General features: G+C 40.2%; 1 protein-coding gene across 1 annotated transcript in view; it reads right to left on the bottom strand.

Moving 5' to 3' along the window:
- The window catches only part of MTFR1 (mitochondrial fission regulator 1), a 252,410-nt gene extending 236,579 nt beyond the window's left edge, over positions 1 to 15,831 (bottom strand). Inside the window, exon 1 of the mRNA XM_069220259.1 lies at positions 15,714 to 15,831. The gene's annotated coding sequence lies outside the window, so the exon portion shown is untranslated. The remainder of the gene's footprint in view (positions 1 to 15,713) is intronic.
- Positions 15,832 to 16,468: the final 637 nt, after the last annotated feature.

Genomic DNA, 16,468 nt, shown 5'->3' with positions numbered 1-16,468 from the left:
ATGTTCACCAGTAGCACATGGTATGTTTTGTTCAGTTTAGCCGCCTATGGGCTTTGACATTGCATTCTGTATTCTTCCTATTGGCTTTGACATGGCATTAGCCATTACTTTCTGTATTCAGTTCAGCCGCCTATTGGCTTTGACATTGCATTCCTATTGGCTTTGACATTGCATTCCTATTGGCTTTGACATGATGTATTCAGTTTAGCTGCCTATTGACTTTGATATGCTATTAGATATTCTGCCTATTGGCTTTGACATGATATTATACATTGCATTTTATATTCAGCTTAGCTGCCTATGGGCTTTGACATGATATTAGACATTGCATTTTGTATTCAGCTCAGCTGCCTATTGGCTTTGACATGATATTATACATTGCATTTTATATTCAGCTCAGCTGCCTATGGGCTTTGACATGATATTAAACATTGCATTTTGTATTCAGCTCAGCTGCCTATTGGCTTTGACATGACACTAGACATTGCATTTGATATTTAGGTTAGCTGCCTATTGCCTTTAACATGACATTGCATTTGATATTTAGGTTAGCTGCCCATTGCCTTTAACGTGGAGTTAGACATTGCAGTTGAGAATCAAAGCTGTATTTTTTCAAGCTGTGTTTTTGCACCAGATGAACCAAGATGTTTTGCTCTCACAGTAGACTAGACCTGATAAGAGAGGGTACATGGTGGTGTTCTCTCTGCTTGAGCTTGGGAACAGGAGTAGTCTTGGAGACCTGGCCAGTCTCCAAAAGGCTTGCTCAGTTTCCCAGGTCTGAGAGGAGGGGGCACACCTTTGTAACGAATGTAACAGGCTGCAGAGGGTCAGATTCGAATCTGCCGGACCTCGTGCTGGAGCTTGGCGCCAGCTGCCAGCAATCCCGTGTGGGTAGATGAATCTCTTTCTCGCGGCCGACAGGGGTCATCAGCTTGCAGACCTTAGAAAGATGAAGCTGTAGATAGTTCCCACACGGTGAAGTATTTGTTTTGCTTTGCATTCAATATCTTATAAATATAACCTGCTGTGTATATTGCAAACTGATATATTTTGTTTGATTAACGCGGACTTGAAAGCTACTAATTCGTCATACATAAAAATTGGGGTTGGGGAAGAATTAACAACAATAAAAGTCTTCTTTGACCTCAGAAGTGCATTTCTGGTGTGTTATGTTAGTGCTTAGAAACTAGATAAGAGGAAAGCACTACAGTTGGAGACCGGATCCGCAGGCTCTCGCCACGGATACTTTACTTCAGATTTGGCCATCATCTCTTCTTTATGCTTTTCCTCCTTCCCTTTTGATTCCTCGAGTCCTTGCACAGGCACGCAGACAACAGTCCACTCTGGTTCTCATAACCCCCTTCTGGCAGGCTCAGTCTTGGCATCCAACCCTCTTGGAACTAGCAGCCGACGATCCGGTCTGGCTTCCTCATTTCCCAGACTTATTGCTGGATCCCCAGGGTCATTGCCACAACATGATTCTCAACAGCTCCCTTTTTCTCATAGCTTGGAAGATTTTGGGTCGTCATGGAGAACCCCAGGAATTTCGGAAGAGGCTCTTGTACTCATCCAACAATCTAGAGCCCCTGGTACCACCAAGGCATATAAATTTGCATGGGCCGTTTGGTGCAGCTGGTGTATGGACAGGGATTTGGATCCCCTTTCAACTGATGTAGTACTGGTTGTGAATTTCCTTGCTTCTCTCGCTTCCCAGGGTAAAGCTTATCGTACTATTAATACTTACAGATCAGCCATTTCTGCTGAGCACTGTAGAGTCAATGGGAGACCGACTGGTGAGCATCCTCTCATTTGTCAGCTTTTGAAGGGAGTAAGATATGTTTTTCCTCCATCTCCTAAATACAATATAATGTGGGATGTTAATATGGTATTAAGATTCCTCATGGATTGGCCGGATAATGCTTTCCTGTCCCTTAAGCAATTGTCTGCAAAGTTGACTATTCTTTTATGTCTGATTTCCCTTAAACGTGTTTCAGATGTTAAAGCTCTGGATGTGTCCTCGTTTTTCTTTTCCCCTCTTGGTGTTTCTTTTCAGGTCCGTAGGCATACTAAAACTAACCTTGCCTCTGTTCATTATCCGTTCTTTCCCTCTCAACCCAAATTATGTGCTGCAAACTGTTTAAAAAATTATGTGAATCGTACTACAGACCCGAGACCCTCCTTCGCTTCCCAGTTACTCATTTCTTTTCAAAAACCTCATAAACCTGTTTCTTCCCCTACCTTAGCCCGGTGGGTCAGATGGATGATGTCCTTAGCTGGGATTAATGTCGATTCCAAGTCAATGAAGTCTTTTTTCGATATTTCATCATAAAAGACATGCTACACGTCATAATACTTATAAAATTATCAGTACTAACGATTAAAACAATAAATACAATATTTCATAAAAGCTACTAAGAACGTATTAAATCAATCTAATGCTTCATTTGTTAAATATTTTAACATATTAAAAAAAGAAGTATATTACTTTAAAAACTCAGTTCTAAAATTCAAGATAATTTACTTATCTAAAACATGTAGCTGTTTTAGTAGTTCAGAACGAATTATCCATGCCCACCCCAGGAATTTGGCCACCCCTATTGCTATAGTAGGTGAAAGATCAGTTTTAAGGATCCTACAAGCAGTCTCGGCCGATTGTGTGCCCAGACTTTTGCATAGGGGTACCAACCACTTCTTCCTTGGGGCAGCATATAATGGACAGACAAAAAACAAATGGCTCACATTTTCCCGCATTTCAGTACACAATGGGCAATTATCTGGGCCTCCAGTGCCCCAGGTTGAGGTTAAACACCTTAATGGTATTGAGCCCACTCTAACTTGGTGATATAATTTGCGGTCCATAGGTTTCGTAATAACATCCCAGTACTTTTCAATTGCAGAGACATCTTTCACGTGTACAAATGTTGTTGTAAGGGAACTACCTATAAGGGATGAGTGTCTTATGCCTACCACCCATTCCCAATATAGTTGTTTCAGCTCTTTTTTTTTAAAGGAAAAGTAGCTGAGTCTGGGTTGTGCCAAAGGGCACCTAAACCCATGGCACAAAGGGTGGTTCTAACACCCTTAAACCAACCAATCTTATCGGATCCTAGGGTGTCCCTTACCTCGAGGCATGCTTTCGCATATAATAACAGCTCTGGGGTAGACCACAACCTCCGCCAGAAGGCCAAGGGCCGAAATCTGGCTTGATCTTCCACCGGTTGGAGCCCAAGATCATAAAGGAGCGGGATGCGTGGGGATGACCTCGGAAGACCAACCGCCCCCCTTGTAAATCTATTTTGGGCCAGCATCAGTCGGTCCAGATTGCTATAACCCCAAAGCTCTGCCCCATACAAGACTGAGGGAAGAATTTTTGACCCATAGATTTCCATAAGTGGGGACATCGGGCGGGTAAATGATCTTTTATATTCCTTAAGAAGGGCACCGCCTAATTGAACATGTTTAAGTGCTTTGATATCAATCTGGGGTTTCCAACTAAAATTATCACTAAAATGCACACCCAGATATGTAAATTCATTAGTTTGCTCAAAAATAGCACCACCCATTTTAACCCTTGCCACAGTTTGTGTTTGACCTCTTAGTACCATGAATTTTGTTTTAGAAACATTTACTTCTAGCTCATGCTCGTCACAAAATAACTCAAATCTGAGTAGGGCCTGCTGGAGCCCTTGCCTTGTCTTTGATAATAACAAGGTATCATCCGCGAACATGAGCAATGGTACTTTCATTCCCGCTATCTGGGGAGCATCCGTGGGATGTGTTGCAAAATATTTGGTAACCCCATTAATAAACAGGGAAAACAAAGTGGGAGCCAGGGCACATCCTTGTCTAACACCTTTCAAAACATGAAACCTGTCCGTAACCTCGCCAGGCTTACCCCAGCGGACTTGGGCATAAGTGTATGCATGAAGATTCATTAAGAGTCGCACTAGAGCCCTGGGCATTCCCTGTTCCAGTATGCAATCCCATAACTTAGTCCTAGGGACCAAGTCGAATGCAGATCTTAAATCCACAAAAGCTGCATACAACTTGCCCTTACCCAAAAAAACTGTTTTCCAATATAAAAGGGCAAAACGAAAGGCTTGATCAAGGGTGCTTACATGAGGTCTAAAACCCGCCAGCAACGGAGTCAAAATATCTGAGTCTGTTATCCATTCCTGTATCCTCCATAAAATGAGGCGCGCTATGATTTTTTGGATCGCATTAATAAGGCTGATAGGCCGGTAATTTGAGGGTACTGAGCGATCGCCTTTCTTGTATATAGGAAGGATTTCAGCCCCATACCATGAGTCAGGAATTTTAGCGCCTGCTGCAACTGCATTCACCAGGTGGAGTATATAAGGTACCCACAGGACCTGGTCTTCCAAAAAAATTTCAGCTGGAATACCATCTGGGCCAGGGGCCCTCCCTTTGGGGATGTTTTGCAGGCAATTGATAACTTCAGTAACTGAGAATATTAACGGCTCGACGGGCTCAAGACAGTAGGGTATAGTCACTTCTACTGTATGACACTTAAACTGATCCTCAAAACATTTTACCCACTGATGATTAGAGACAGTTGCTGGACTATAGTGCGCATCCTGCGAGATACCCCATTTTATGAGGTACCAAAATTGTTGCATATTGCGTTTACCACAGGCTTCTGACAGCATAAGCCAGCGTTCCTCATCCCACTTATGTTTTGCTTTGCGTTTTGCCTCATTATAGAGTTTTCTACAAGATCTAATCTGGCTATGATTTTTGTTTTTAATAGCCTCAAAGAGAACTCTTTTTGTCTTGCTACACTCTTTATCAAACCAGGTAGTGGATGAGTATTTCTTGGTCCTAGGTTGTTTAGGGCTAAATTTGATGAACAACTCTTTAAGATTCCTTTGGAGCCCATTCTGCTAGGGGAGCTATGGCCTCTCGAGCTTAATGGGCTGGGACCTCACTGCAGGATATTCTCAGGTATGCAGACTGGACCAATGAAAATACATTTAGAGTTTTTTTTTTTATTGTAAACCAATTTCTCATGTTTCAGATTCTATTATTGCTATGCTCTGAACATGCATAATATGAGCCTCCGGTCTTGTAATAAAATTGAGATTTTCCTAGCCTTGGTGTCTGAAAGGCTAGATTTTATTAAAGACACGGAGGCGAGTATTATCCCTCCACTTTATTAACCCTTCCCGGTCTCTTTATTTTAGTTCCAACTCCTTCTTCCAGCATTGGTTCCACCTAATCCACATGATGTTCTTCCTTCAGAACAAGATGGCTTCTTCAACGGTTCTCCTTCTTGGGCTTGTCTCTCCGTTCACCAGCTTCAAGATTGTTTTGTGGACATTTTCGCTGTTCTAGCTATATTTTATGCTCTTTTATTCGTTACTTATCATCCTCTTTAATTTTCGCATGAAGAAAAGAGGTCTTGTTGTTCGCAGTCAATATACTAATAGCTGTCCTCGATGTCCTATTGGCTGTTCCCATTGTGATGTCACTTTGTAGTTTTTCTTTTCCCTTTTCTTGGGAAATACAGTTTTCTTTCTTGGCTGCTGTTAAAATTAAAGCAAGAAAGGACTGCATAATACTCGCCTTCCGTGTCTTTAATAAAATCTAGCCTTTCAGACACCAAGGCTAGGAAAATCTCAATTGTGTGTTAGGAAGAATATACTCAGTATTACAACATGAAATACAAAACTCTACAAAGAAACTTCCCAGAATAGGCTCTGAAAAAGTATCCATGTTAGGAAAAGTAGTCCAAAATGAATGCAGCTGCCATGAATGAGATCATGTATGTTCAGAATCACAATTGTTAAACCTCTGAACACTTTTTGGTTAGTTTCTAAAACTGTGAAATGTAATTAAAAGAAATATTTTCATGCTTGACTCATTAAGTTCAATGGAGATTTTTTATTTTTTTATTTTTTTTAGGAAACAGGAGAACAATGCTAAAGGTTCTGGAATAAGGGCCAGATGTACAATCTTTTGTTCTGCAGCTCACAATTTGCGATCCGTCTGGGAATTGTAAATTGCGAGTCGCAAAACAAAATGTACAACAGTGTTAAGTACATTATTTGCGATCCCCAGTGGGGTCGCAAATTACCTATCTCATCAATATTCATGAGGTAGGTGGCAATTTGTGACCCCATTGGGAATGTCCGCATTCACAGGGCTGGTGAAAGCGAACCGCCATGTCTGTGACAGCTTTTTAAATAAAGCAGTCTTTTTAAAAAAAAATGTTTAATCTAGTTTTTTTATCATCATTATTATTATTTTTTTTTTTAATAAAAGCAGCCCGTTTTGCAAATGTATTCATGGTCACAAAACAATCATACCATACCACTGCAACTCACATGTAGAAGGGACTCCTTTGGAATGCCCCTTCCTAATTGCAACTCGCAAACCCTTTTTGCGATTCGGCAAATAGATGACTGAATCGCAAATTTGGGTTTGTACATGGGGAAATGCAATTTTCTTGTTGCAAACTGTCCAATTCTGCAAATCGGGCTGTTTTAGACAAGAAAAAAAGCTTTGTACATCTGGCCCCAAGTGTGTACGATGCAGAGATTCCCCTGTCAAGTACTCTTAATTAGCACCTGTTAAAAACCCAGGTATTAGAAGTATGCTTTTTTTGGTAATCAAGGTATAACTAGCACAAGGATACTCTGAGGTATGTAAAAGGCTTAAATGAGAGGCTTAACTATAAATATGTGGTTCTTACCACACGGCTGAAACAATCAGAAGAGAATAGTCTTAGATCTCAATTACCGATACTAGAAAACTGCCATACTACTTTTCACTGTGGGGCCAGACGATGAAAAATTAAATATAGCTATCAGGAAGGCAATTTGAAAAAAATAAAAAAGATAATCAAACATTACAGCTAAATCTAACTGAAAACTTGTTAGGCTAGCCAGAAGATAAAAGGTTCTACAGTTCGAGAACAAAGACAAATCTTTTTTTTTTTTGTCTGACCAACCACAAATTAACACCGCTCCTCAAAGGGTTTTATCAGAACCAGGGAGGGAACTCAATTACAGATCAATCTGGCATGGTTGAGGAGTTGCAAAGTTATTATGAATAATTATGCTCCACAGATCATTCTAATATTACAGCATCAGTAACTTATGAGATGAAAATTACTAACTTGTTTAAGAGCAGTAATCTAGCTAAATGTCTAAATCAGGACATGGCAAATCTAACTCAACCTAATACTTACAGGAAATCGTTGACTCCATTTTTATCAGTCCATTTCGAAAAAGCCAATAGTAATGATGGGATCCCTTATGAATTATACAAACTGATACTTCAATCATTAGCACCTCTCCCTCCACTCCCATCTGCTCACTGAGGTATGGGAAGGGGCATCAATACAAGAATCATAGAACCACAGTTGTATAATAATATTCTGCAAGTGGAATAAATCTGCCGACTTAGAAGGCCCTTAACACCCAATATCTCTATTCACTTCAATAAATGCACCAAGGTTCGATAGTGAAAATACAATTTTAAAATAACCTGGCAGCACAGATTCGTACCAGGCAGAGCGACTACTACAAATACTAACTTGGCCACAGTGCTCATTGATTTGGCAAAAGGCATAGCACAAACCATAGTTCTCAAAAGCCAAATGTTAGAAGTTGGGTCTTTGGATGGCAGTCAGGTTACCCCCTGACCAAGCAATGACTGTCTCTCTAGTCTGGGTAAGTGACACACAATCCAAATTATCCTGTGCCCACCCTCTGGTAGCTTGCCACTGACCAGTCAGGCTTAATGTAGAAGGCAATGTGTAAAGTAATTGCGCAATAAATCATGCAATAACTCAGTATAAACACCACAAAAATACACCAGACAGGTTTAGAAAAAATATAAAATATTTATCTGATTAAATGCAGGTCAAAACGATCAAGATCTGATACGTACACATCGAAATATCACTTTAGAAAATGATAAAGAGTCTTTAGTTCTTAGAAAGCAGTAAGTGTCTCTTGCAAGCACAAAGTACCTGGTTTGAATCTAACTTATCCACAAGGGACCGGAGAGGAGGAGATATTTGGAAAACTGGGGAGGTGTATGCCGGTTTCTCCGGGCGCACAGAGACGATGCGTCAGTGCTTTTCCACGCAGCAAGGTCTTTGCGTCAATTTCCAGCGCGCAGGCTTAGATCCTCTTTGGGGTACAGGGTATTTGGACGCCCCGGGGGTGATGCAGAGAAATCCTGGGCATGCAGGACAAAGTCACAGGATTTGCGTTGATCCGTGTGGGTATTTGTCAAATTTTCTATTGCACAGCAGGTGCTGCGTCAGTTTCCACTCGGAGAATCAGGCTGCATTGTTCCGGTTCGGCTGTGTCTCAATCCGGTAGGGCTTTGCGGTGAATCTGCTGTTGCAAGGCAGGCACTGCATCGAATCTTCACTGTGAAGTCAGGAGGCGTCGCTCCAGTTCGGCTGTGAGGCGATTTCTCGGTCGCACCGCGGCTGTGCGGCATTTCTGGCAGGCTGTACATATATTTCCGGCGCACAAGGAGTTCCTTGCAGAGATGAAGTCTTTTTGGCCCAGAGACTTCAGAAAAGAGGAGGCAAGCTCAATCCAAGCCCTTGGAGAGCACTTGTCAGCAGTCAGAGGGCAGCAGAGCAGCAGTCCTTCACAGCAAAACAGTCCAGATGAGTCCTTTGGGCAGTCAGGCAGTTCCTCTTGACAGGTTGCAGGTTCTGGTCGAGAAGTGTCTGAGTTGGTAGGGTCAGGGACCCTGCTTAAATACCCAAATGTGCTTTTGAAGTGAGAAAGACTTCAAAGAGTGGCATAGAAGTGCACAAGGTCCCCTTTCAGTTCCATCCTGTCTGCTAGGGTCCAAGTAGGGGGTTTGCAGGCCATTGTGTGAGGGCAGGCCACTGTCCTTAGACATGCAAGTATCAAGCCCTCCACCCTCCCAGCCCAGGAAGACCCAGTGTGCAGGTGTGACTGAGTATCCTGTGTTTGGGGTTGTCTGAGTGAAATGCACAAGGAGCTGTCAACTAACCCAGCCAGACATGGATTGTAAGGCACAGAAGGATTTAAGTGCAGAGAAATGCTCACTTTCTAGAAGTGGCATTTCTAAAATAGTAATATTAAATACAACTTCACCAGACAGCAGGATTTTGTATTACCATTCGGGCCATACTAAATATGACCCTGTTACTCCTTTCAGATCAGAGTCTACCACTCAAACAGTATATGAGGGTAGCCCCAATGCTAAAGGAGCAGGCCTCACAGCAGTAAGAAACGAATTTAGGACTTTTACACTACCAGGACATATAGTATACATGTTTATGTCCTGCCTTTTACTTACATAGCACCCTGCCCTATGGGTTACCTAGGGCCTACCTTGGGGGGTGACATGTGTAGAAAAAGGTGAGTTTAAGGCTTGGCAAGTACTTTTAAATGCCAAGTCGCACTAGCAGTGAAACTGCACACACAGGCCCTGTAATGGCAGGCCTGAGACATGGTTAGAGGGCTACTTATGTGGATGGCACAACCAGTGCTGCAGCCCACTAGTAGCATTTAATTATTTCATTTACAGGCCCTGGACACATGTAGTGCGCTTGACTAGGGACTTACAAGTAAATTAAATAAGCCAACTGGGTGTGGGCCAATGTCACCATGTTTTAAGGGAGAGAGCATATGCATGCACTTTAGCACTGGGAAAGTGTGGAGTCCTAAAACCGGCAAAAACAGTGTCAAAAGTGGAGGTAGGCAAACAACAATTTGGGGATGACCACCCTAAAGCTGTCAGGTCTAACATCAATATATATATATTTCACTGGGGGAAAAAAACCAAAAGGTTACAGGGATGTTGTAGTTAGGATATAGAATTTTAAAAAAATATAGAAATTAATTTACAAAAAAACTAAGGTTACAGGGACATTAGTTAGGCTCACATTTTACATGTACAAAACCACAGAAATTCAGCTGTTACAGTTCAAGTTATTTAAAGTAACTATAACTTGTGCCCTATGGTAACTATAACTTGTTCCCACCATGCACAGTTTTTTCCTCAAAACTCTTAATATCAATGTAATTAATATTTGTAATATCAATGATGTTAAAGATGTAATCTGTGCTGTAATATGTGGGTAATTAGCAGTGCAGGTGGAAGTTATAGTTACCTTAGGGCACAAGTTATAGGGAAAGAGATTAAATCTCTGCTTTCAGCAAGTGGGAACATCTTTAAAGGTCTTGCATGCTGAAAGGTGTCCTTGCGCCCCCTGTCCTCTCTTCCCCCCTCAACCTAGCCTACTATAGTATTCAGCCTCAGGGAGGTGGTGGTCCCCAGGGCTTTAATGAACTCTGGGGGGGGGGGCTGTGCACCTCCCCCCCCTCTTTATTTTGGTAATGCCCCCAGGACTGGGTCCACCCAGGAGCAGAATCATTTATAAGGGTGGGAGAACGTGCATTAAGTTATCTATTTTTTCTTTTTTGTTTTTAATTCACAGCATAATTTGTGAATTTAACCGTAAATAAAAAATAAAAAAAACATGGCTAGCGGGTTAGGGTAAACATACCCTGCCCACTCTTCTTTTTTCCGTTTTTCTTTTTTTTTTTTTAAGACTCGGCTGAAGCAGAGACTCAAAATGGCGGTCAACACTTCCTGTCTGACGTGTTGGCAGCCAATCAGATCTCTGCATGAGATCGAGAGGATTTGCTAAGTGTTTGCGCCTCTGGATGTACAAATTTGGTTTTCCTTTAATTTCTCTAAAACTACTGAATGGATTTACTCCAAATAACAAAAAGGCTTCTTTCTGGGCAAAAGCTACCTTTCTGCCAAATCTGGTGTAATTAATTCCAGCAGTTCGGGATGTAGACATGTTCCAAATCTCTATGGGAATTAAAACGGGAAACACTTTTTTGACCCCATCTTTTTTGCTGCCCCTGCTTGACAGATCACCCTGAAACTTTCCATGCACAATAAGACCCTTGGGCCCATTTTTATTTTTTATTTTTTTTTATTTTTTTTAAACTTTATGGAGATTCAAACAGCGCCAAAGATATAGCCAAGTCAATAAACACTTTTTCAATGGAAACTAGGTCTTAACTATAACTACCTAACCACCAGTACATTTATTTATATTTATACCGCACATGTTTTATATAGCACAAACACGGCCCAAGAGCATTACACAAGGTCAGATTCATTTTACCATAAGAATTTAAGTGATTTCCCAGATTCAAAGGATGTTGAGCCAATGACAGGGCTCGAACCTAGTTCCCGGATCCAAAGTCTGAAGCTCTGGTTAGGTCACATCCAGATTGCTTAATTTAAGCGTGAAAGGCATAACCAAATATAAGGGTTGTTTATGATAATGTATAGTGGGCACAATTTATGTTGAAATGACTTTAAGAGTTTAAAAAAAAAAAAGAAACCCTGGAACAACAAATACAAGAAGGTTAACAAAGACTTGCTTGGGTATACTTGCAAGGTTCCATTTTAAAACTGGACTTAGGGACATGGTTTAGCTCCTCTGAACCGAGGCACAAATAGGGCTGATCATTTTAAATGCTACTTACAAATAGACCAGTAATTTCCTATAAAGTTGACATCTTTTTCAGAGAAAAAAAAAAGCCATTTGTTCCCATTCTAAGATACTGCAAAGGCCCAGACATGATACTTAAACAGAACTTTAAAGAAAATTGTCTGTAATCACTTTTAAAACTGTCTTTCATTTGATGTGTACTTTAATTGCTGAGGGATCAGGAAAGCATCTCTAGTACACATTCTAAAGAGGTTTCTTTTCATATTTACAGATTGTGTGTACTGGTAAAGCGAATGACTATCAGCTGCAATTAGTTTTCCTTATTTTTGTACCAGCATGTGCATTAAAATACCACTCATGCAGGTTAAAAAAAAAAAAAAACAGCTTAGGTGGCAACACTACTTTCGCCACCCAACAAACAGATCCTGACTCTCAGTCTGAGAATCAGTGATTTCGATTACACAAAATCTGTCTCCTGCCTTTTCAAAAAGTGAGAACATTTCATGTAACCTTTTATTATCCATCGAAGGCCATGCAAGGCAATGTATTCTTTGCAACAACCATATGCAAAGTGGTGTTGAGCCATACCAAACGTTCAACTGTACTACTGTGCCACTTTCTGCAAAAGGTTTACTTCATTTAAAGAATATGATACTTCGATATTTTTTGGAGGCATTACTTGACCACCTTATTTATATTTCTTCCACTCAGTCAACTGCAAGCACCACCCAAAACATACACAATATAGATGGCTTAAAGAATTATGGTCAACTTGGCTATATATTCCTAAGTTTCTGAAAATGCCTAGGAAACATGGCTATAATACAGTTATAGGGTATTTAAATTGACATATAGACTTACCAAAGTACTCTGCATGGGGTAATGTACTGTGTATAGCATAACTATTCAATAATTCCTTAATCTTAACAGAACCTTTAAGACTTTTAAATTACCACAAAATATGTTTTTGTTAGCTTCAGATCAGAGCATTCTTACTGGAAAAGGCAAGACCTTGCAGTTAAAGCTTTATATGTCACACGTCTTTAATTAGACTCTCTATGGAAAGCTGGATACAACGAAATGCATATGGAAGCAAATAAAGATGATCTTTATGTATGGCCAACAAAATAGTCACGTTTGCTATCCATAGACATCACTCAAGACCAGATCATAAAATCTATACAACTTTGCAGTCAAACTACTACAATAGCAAAACTTTGATGACAAGATTATACGAATTTGTTTGATATCCTGTTAAAGCTTTCACTAGCCCTAGACGTCAGCATGAGGGAGCAGATAGATTACATATATCTGCACTGTGCCAAGTAATTAGAAATTTTTGAAAGAAAGTTTTAGCCCAGATTTTATTTGTTGTGCAAGATATTACACACTTTTAACACTGTCTTGATTATTAGGTTATCTGCCACCAAGGTATCTAACCACCTATTTGTTTTCCTCCCCATATTACTGGCAAAGTTTCTAGTTACCACTGCCATGGAAATGCCAAGCTGTACCCGATTAAGCTTCTTTGGTCCAGGAAGTTTAATACATATATTAATAATTTGAAAAATCAAAAAACATAATCGTGGCCTTGATGGGATTCGGGCATTTATGGGGACATACACAGGTAGGGGGTATGTTATAGTTGCGGGTGCTCTCCTTGATGACCCCCTTTGCATGCATGTATTGATTATATAACAAAGGACCTGAGAACAAGGTCTTTAGTAATGTCCACTTCTGTCTTACGGATATGACAACTTAACTACTTATGATGATATTATAATCTTAATAAATCATATGCTAGTGCTTTGGAGTTGAGCTAGCGACCCGGAGTTATTCGCTTTTGCTCAACCTCAATAAAATGTCACTGTTCTATATGTTAATCTGTTGTATGCTGTTTTTGGTTTGATCCCTCTGCCACATAAAAAAAAAAAAAAAAAAAAAAAAAACAGTACTTGAATAATGCTCACATGCTACATGTTCAAATCTGCATTCGATTACCATCCATTGTAAGACGCTCACTGTTTAGGCCTTCTAATATATTTTCGATATGCAACAAAGAGTGTATTTTTTTAATTAACTATAGTGAAGGGCAAGGTAGAATTAAAACCACAGTAAGTTAACTGTGAAATTGCCTTGCAACAAATTAAAACCTGCAACTGACAGTTTTTTTCTAAAGGATTTGCAATTTTACATTAATCGCCTCAAACTTGCAATGTTTGGAATATGGATTTGGGCTCTGTGGGGCCTACTTTAAAACGACTAGTATTAAGCTGCAGCGGTTCCTTCTACAAAAAAATCCTTAGAACAGACTCACTTCCAGCGCTTTAGTTACTGAGCAAAACGTGGCATCTTTAAGCTGAGGAGTGGTGAGGCTCACTCCAAAAAAAACCTAGGCAAGTCTGTTTGCCTTGGAATTAACCTTTTTTGAGACTTCAATAGAAGTCTGTGAGGGTACACTAAGAAACTAATAACAACTGTAGACTCAAAATTTAGCCTAGCGCCCTGAAACTAAGGCATGCTGAGAAGCGGTTTTCCCTTTCAATGTAAAACCAAAATTTAAATGGGAATAACCTCACAAGTATTGATACCCGACTTCTTAACTGTGACAGAGGGATACTAACACTTAGCAGGGGCGCAATATTTTTAATGGGAAAGTACTGTCAGTTCTGAATAGCAAACATGTACTATGTAATAATGAGGGCCTGAAAATCAAAATTTCCATTTCAAGCACCATGTGTTGTATTGTATTGTAATAGTATGTACAACCCACTTTTTCTCAGAAATAAACATTTCTTGACCTATGGAAAACCACCAACCTCAAAAACAAACATTAATTGAAATGTTCTCCAAGACAGACTTACGCAGTGAATTTGACCAAGTGAGTACAACCGTTCCACTTTAGTAAAAGTAAACAAAAATTTAATCTGCTTACACATGTAACTTATAATAATATCTGTATGTCTGAGTGACTCTGATAGGGACAAAAAGTTCTGTTAAGTCTAGTATTTTAGCGCACATTTGTTCCTACTGTCAGCCAAAGGAGATATTTGTAGGATAGGGGTGAGTTTGATGGATGTGTTCAGGAGACGGGGAAGTTTTTATTATCGGAGGACTGAGTAAATAAACCTTGCATGAAAGCAGGAGCCAATTTTGACCACTTGAACATTATAAGTGGATACAGCACAGTGTATGTCAGTTGGCTCTGTGGAAGAAGACAGTATTAGTTACAACATGAACCTGAGAGCTCCCATAATAGTCCAAGTAGAAATTACAATGCACTTAGAAGTAAACTTTAAGTAGGATTCATATTTTCAAGGCAGATGAAAGAACCCTCATTAAATCTGCGATACGAGCAGCAGGAATGAACACATGAAAATGGATAGGAACATGACATGGAACGTTCGGTGTGGCAGATCTAGGACCATGCATGTCAACACATTGCCTCAAAAATGTGGGTGATGTCAGGAGTTTAAGGTGTGATCCATTTGAGGTCACTGCGGAAACAACACTTCTTTGAAGGGTGTTGAAAAACGAGTTTCACCATTAAAGTTTGTGGAGGCATTTTGCTCTTGAGCGGTTGAACAGAAGATAAAAACAGTGAGTGACCTGACATAAATACGAGTACGGTGGTTGATCGTGGTCCTCAGATCTGCATAGACTGATTTACTTGTTCAGATCTATATCTATTTAGAGTTATCCTTGACACAATATATTACTGCAAACGACTGTAGTAACGTGTGCTCACTATAACTAGATCTCATTTCAGCTCCGCTGCCTGTACATGTTGAATTAGGTATTTATTTAAGTCACGTGGCATTTATTTAAGTCACGTTCGTAGGCAACCAGTTATATATCTTTGCCTTTTTATAAGGGTACTCAACCAAAGGACATCAGGGCGCTGACCGTTTTAACGGGATGCATGACAGTTTTTCAACCATATACAAACAAAAAACTAATGATTCGCCATTAAATTATGATTTGCAGGTTCTGTCCTTTGGCTACATTTTAAATATTGTTCTGTTACTGTCCGTGGGCGTTGGACGTGTGTCTCCTACAGATGGCAATTTTACAGAAACGCTCCATTCGCGGTCATTACGAGGTTATTAAAGAGAAGTCGGAACAGATCTGCCAAACGCGTGCAAACTGTTTCACCGCCAGGCTGCTAATGCGATAAGTGTGCGGCAGTACACAATAACCCTTTTCTTACCAACTGGACAGCTACGCCGATCCGCCTTTCGGTCACCGTAAGGCTGCCAGCAACGACTACGAGCCTTCGTCCTCTACCTTTGCAACTTTCTCCATACAGTCAGAAGCACAACGCCGGCTAACAACCAATAAGAGTTAAAGAAACTTCAGACTAGTGACGTCTTCTGTTACGCCTCTCTAGGGCATATCTGTTACGATGCTTCCGTTGATTTCATTAGCTTTGAACTAAACACAAAAGAAAGACTAAAAACTGGAGGTAGTAACCACAAAAAACAAATGATGTGCTTTTCGCCATTTGACAAGGCAAAGACGGCCGATGATTGATGCAAACGAAGTAGCCATCTTGAACAGAATTATTACAGAGAGGCGACAAGACTATCGTCTAATGCCTTTTTTTTTTTAAATCGCTGAATTTACATTTTTATGACAAAACCGAAGGCTCCTATTATGCGTTTCTTTTCTCGCTTTATTTAATGAGCAGCAGTCAACAAAAACTACAAATCCCATAAGGTTTAAGATAGACAGCCAATGGGATTAAAAACGTAGTCCAAACACACAAGAACCAATTGTAATAATGTTATGCCATTGTGAAGTCACTTGACTGCAAGCAGCCCACTTTTCTTGCTGCTGCAGTCAAGATAAGTCGCATTTTCATTTACTCAGGCTTCTTTCTTTCTTTACCGATTTTATGGTGTTCATGTTTTATTGTATTTCATGGTTTTAACATACTATGTTGTCGGCAGGTTGCCGCATCAA

The sequence above is a fragment of the Pleurodeles waltl genome, chromosome 2_2, assembly GCF_031143425.1.
Source record: "Pleurodeles waltl isolate 20211129_DDA chromosome 2_2, aPleWal1.hap1.20221129, whole genome shotgun sequence".
NCBI lineage: Eukaryota > Metazoa > Chordata > Amphibia > Caudata > Salamandridae > Pleurodeles > Pleurodeles waltl.
Note: the sequence above shows the minus strand (reverse complement) of the source record. Positions and strands in the feature narration are given on the sequence as shown.